At 37.5% G+C, this 5135-nt stretch overlaps 1 protein-coding gene across 3 annotated transcripts in view; it reads right to left on the bottom strand.

Moving 5' to 3' along the window:
- The window catches only part of SLTM (SAFB like transcription modulator), a 66747-nt gene extending 61989 nt beyond the window's left edge, over positions 1 to 4758 (bottom strand). Inside the window, exon 1 of one of the 3 annotated variants that reach the window (XM_015564957.1) lies at positions 4646 to 4758. The gene's annotated coding sequence lies outside the window, so the exon portion shown is untranslated. The remainder of the gene's footprint in view (positions 1 to 4645) is intronic. The other 2 variants (XM_015564958.1, XM_015564959.1) reach the window with 2 other exon arrangements.
- Between the last annotated feature and the right edge of the window lie 377 nt (positions 4759 to 5135).

The raw sequence follows: 5135 nt of genomic DNA, 5'->3' as shown, positions 1-5135 counted from the left end.
GCTCATCTCTTAGAATTAATGTTTGTCAAGACAACGAATGGCTTAGTCTAGTGGTAGGCAAACTGCGGGTCGCGAGCCACATGCGGCTCTTTGGCCCCTTGAGTGTGGCTCTTCCACAAAATACCACGTGCGGGCGCGCACTTACAGTGCGATTGAAACTTCGTGGCCCATGTGCAGAAGTCAGTATTTTGTGGAAGAGCCACACTCAAGGGGCCAAAGAGCCACGCGCGAGCCGCAGTTTGCCGACCAATGGCCTAGTGGTACCCCAAAAATATCTGACAATTCTGTCCCCAAAGACCTTCTCAATGTCACAGTTTTCATTAAATTTCCCTTCACATCCAAACTTACTGCAGTTAAAAAAACAAAACAAAACAATAACAGGCAAGAGTTACAGTACACTATGATAATGTACTATATTAAATGCATTTTATGTGGTTATATTATTTGGCATAAATTTTAGAAAGCTTTACATAGTACACATGTAAGTAATTATAATTACATTTCCTGTGGTACTGTCAACACAAATTAGACATCAGATGTTTGGATAAACCTAAAACCCCAAATTATATTTTTCAATAGGGGAAAAAAATTCAGATTTTATATAGCAATCTGAGTCTTTTTTAAGCCTGCATGTATTGCAAATGAGTGTCAACATCAGTAAGTACTGCATAATATATAATTTTGAATAATATGCTGATTAACCACATAAAATAACTTTGGCTGAAGTGTAGAGATGACTCTAAAGATTAAAAGTCCACAAGAATATGATGTGCCACTGTCAGGTGAACCAAAAGAAACTTTAAATCTATAATCTCTAAAACAAGCTAATGAATTAGCTCTACCTGTCTAACCGCTTTCTTAACACACACCCAAATAATATGACAGTAAATCTCACTGGTGAAGCTTTCTAGGTTACTTATTAAAAGCTCATAGCAAAGAGAGTGTAAGACTCAGAAGGGAGACCCAGAGCATTTAAGATCTTACTCCCTGGCAGATGTCGTCCGTTTGGCTCAAATAAACCCTTACTTTTAAAAAAATTACAAACTGCCAAATTAAATATATGCAAACAGATTTTATAATGTTGGTCATAAATATGAGAATCCACTGCATTATCAACTTCGTAAGTTTGTGCTTATAAAACTGCATTTTAAAAGTAATCTACAATATACTGAAGAATGCAGATTCTATTTCCTCTAATCTGTCCAAACATAATCATCTAAACACAAAATTTTTAAAAGTAGTGTTTTCAGATCCATGAAGCTTCTCTCTTGCTTTCTTAACATCATTTAACTTTTTAAAAAAATACATTTTATTGATTTTCTTTTACATAGAGGAAGGGAGAGGGACAGAGAGGTAGAAACATCGATGAGAGAGAAACAGCGATCAGCTGCCTCCTGCACACCCCCTACACTACTGGGGATATGTCCACAACCAAGGTACATGCCCTTGACCAGAATTGAACCTGGGACCCTTCAGTCCGCAGGCCAACGCTCTATCCACTGAACCAAACAGGCTAGGGCGACATCATTTAACCTTTATCAAAAGATTTCTTTTTCTGCCCTAACAGATTTGGCTCAGTGGATAGAGCGTCGGCCTGCGGACTGAAAGGTCCCAGGTTCGATTCCGGTCAAGGGCATGTACCTTGGTTGCAGGCACATCTCCAGTAGGGGGGGTGCAGGAGGCAGCTGATCGATGTTGCTCTCTCACCGATGTTTCTAACTCTCTATTTCTCTCCCTTCCTCTCTGTAAAAAAAATCAATAAAATATATTTAACAAACAAACAAACAAAAACATTTTTTTTTAAAGATTTTTTTTTCTGTCAAAATATTTGTGTCTTGCTGACGTCTACATGGCTGACTCTAAGTAATTAATCCCTTTCTTTACTTTTTTCCTTTCCTAATAATCTATCCTAAAGATTATTTATATTAGTTGAGGGCCTATGAGCTTTCCAGTCCTTTCCTTATACCTGATTTAGCTAAACAGAAAGCAATTTTCTTCTGACTCTTAGCTATATATAATTATTAAATTTCAGAACTAAAAGACCCTTACAGATAATGTGGTAAAATGTCCAACTTTACAAAAAAGGCAACAGACCCAATTGAAGGAAAAAAAGTGGTATGACCAAGATAACATTCAAGATAACGTTCAAGGTAGATATTGCTAAGTGAAATAAGATTTGGCAAAAAGAACTTAATGCAGTAATTCGGCCATAAGACTGAAAACCCAACATCACATATTAAAATAATATTTAATTTTTTAAATCCTTGGTTTTAAAAATCCATTAATCATTGATATTTAAAAGTTTCCCTATTCAAATTTGGTTTCGAACAGTTATTTTTAAACTTCTTTAATTAAAATTGAAAATGATCTATATAATGAAAGCTTAAGTGACTGTAATAGTGGAATGACCAGAACAACCAGTGTGAGTCATTATGACTCACACTGACCTCCAGGGGGCAGACACTCAATGCAGGAGCTGCCACCTGGTGGTCAGTGCACTCCGACAGGGGGAGTGTTGCTCAGCCAGAAGCCCGGCTCACCACTGGCAAGTGCAGCGTTGGTGGTGGGAGCTTCTCCCGCCTCCGTGGCAGTGCTAAGGAGCAGAGAGCCAAGTGGTAAGGAGCAGCGAGCAGGTGGGAGGTAAGGAGCGAGAGGGCGCAGGCCGGGCTGAGAAACAGCACCAGCCCCCACCCCCACCCCCACCCCTCCCCCAGTGCACAAATTTCGTGCACCAGGCCTCTAGTTTTACTTATAAGCATCTTAATTGTAAATTAACTCAAACTAGGTTCTTAGTTTGGATTTATATTATACTCTTTGCAATTCATAGGATTTTCAGAACAATGATAAATGGAATTCAAGGAGACAAAGGCTATTTATTATACATGTCCCAGAATGAATCTCAGGAAGTACTCAGTAGCAGCCTGCCAGAGACAACAATGATTGAATGTTACAACTTTTCACTAAAGACCACAAGACACCTTAACATCAGAGAGTTATGGAAAAAATAAAGTTCAAGGATCCTATAATCCATATAAAAGAAAAAATTAACATATTGATTTTAGATCTATTTCATATTGCTGAAATTATTTCTAAGGGTAAGATACTGAAAAAGGGCCACCCAGAGAAATTAAACGTAATTGAGAATGAATAAATCAAAGGAGGTTTATTTTAGATACTAAAATCAATAATCAGCTCAAATAATTTGGGGCTATGATTAATACATAGTATCTGTCAAACTATCACAATGTGCTACATAAATGACAAATCAAAATCACTATAAGAAATTAGTTCGTTCCTGATGTGCTTATTTCCCAATTTTTATGCTTCTCATTTTGTAATAGCCTCTGGCTTCTCAGCAGAGGCTTCTCAGACAAGCTTTTCTGAACGCAGGGAAATGTGTCTCTCTCAAAGTGCTACATGGAGTCAGAGTTATATTAAAAGGCACAGATCTTCAACATAACTGTTACTCTTCTGAACTCTACTTCAGCCTCTGCCATTCCCATGCCACCCAGAAAATGCTTCTTAGCCCTTTTCAGTTTCCTCTGACACCAATAGGGGATTCTTGCAAACCTATGAAGATCCAAATAGTGAGAGGGCATCAAGATCTCCCCTGGTCCTAATGCCCACACAGATTACATAAAATCAAACTTGAATATTTCCTTCTTTTCAAGGTAAATCCATTCAATCATTTTACTCTGTTTACAATCAATCTGGTCTATGGCAGATTGAATCACTTAAAGCAGTAAATAAAGTTAGATTTTTAAAATGCTGCAGCTGTCCATGACACACTATGCATGGAACTTGTAGTAGGTACTAGGATCCAGACACCCACATCATGTTCACCCTCTGCCACTGTCCTTGTGGGAGGGAGGTAAAAAGCTGTAATTATGTATTCAAGTGAGAGAGTTCACTTACCAGAACCTTTTAAAAATGTCTAAGTCCCATTTATACTGTCAAAATGTTCATTTAAAACCACTTTTATCTATTCACTAAATCACCATTACTGAAAATATATTCTGGCCTACTTCAAAAGCTATAAAGTCAAAATCTTTTAAGATAGCCCTATAATTTAAAACTTTTTTTTAAAGCTAACTAATCATAGATTTTCCCTACTTTGTTAGTATGATTGATGAGATCTTTCTTGAATTCCACTGAAGATTAGACTGTATCACGTAATGGCATAAACGCAAATTAAGTTTACCAAGTCAAACAAAATGCTAAACATAAAGGTTATAGAATTGTAATATGCTAGAGAAAACAGCAAGGAGCCAAGGTGAAAGATGTGGTAGGAATTCCATCAATACTCTGCCAATTGTGGGGCAAGGTTGATAGGTATTAAACTGTATTTTATTCTTTAGGTCTTCACAGTATAAAGGAAGAAACATTATGAAACTTGACATGGTAATTTTTTTTCGGAAGCAATAAAGAACTGGTCTCACTTTCAGGACAGCGTCAGCCAAATCTTAAGGGCTACAAGTCACCCCGAGCCTGGCAGCAGTAACTTTTCTTCCTTGACCCATGAAGGCAGAGCGCCAGAGGGAAATAGCAAAGAGTAGCACTATATAAACAGGGCAAGTGGCACAAGAGCAGAGGCAAGTTATATAACCAAAATATATTTTAAAATATGTTCATAACTCGTAACAACCTTTGCCTTTGGTTGGTTTCTTGTTTGCAGTATCAGTTGAAACAGTTAATTCAATATTATCTGGATCGCCTCCTTCCTCTTCAATAGCCTACATTAGAAAGAGAAGTTAATATGCTACACAATCTACCTACACTTATTTTATAAAAACGAAACGAAAACAAAAAAAAAAAATCAGCAAACCTCAAGCCTCGAGACATTACAATTGCCAGTCATTTCATAAACCGACTGCAAACAGCAATTAAACTACACGGCTGAGAGGCACTTTCGGGGGGGAAATATCATTAGGTATCAAAAAATCACATGGAGTTTTACATTCCACCGAGTCGAGATAATTAAATTAGTATCATACTCAACGAAAGTCTAAACGTTCTCAATGGCAGAAAAGTTGCTTGCTGCGTTAGTAAATAGCTACATGGAAACTTATTTCTCCTCCACCTCCATTCCAACGCTCACTCAAATAAACCAGGAAGATGATCCGGGATGAAAAAGC

The sequence above is a fragment of the Myotis davidii genome, unplaced genomic scaffold (assembly GCF_000327345.1).
Source record: "Myotis davidii unplaced genomic scaffold, ASM32734v1 scaffold441, whole genome shotgun sequence".
Lineage (NCBI taxonomy): Eukaryota > Metazoa > Chordata > Mammalia > Chiroptera > Vespertilionidae > Myotis > Myotis davidii.
The sequence above is the reverse complement of the archived record's forward strand: the minus strand, read 5'-3'. Positions and strand labels throughout refer to the sequence as shown.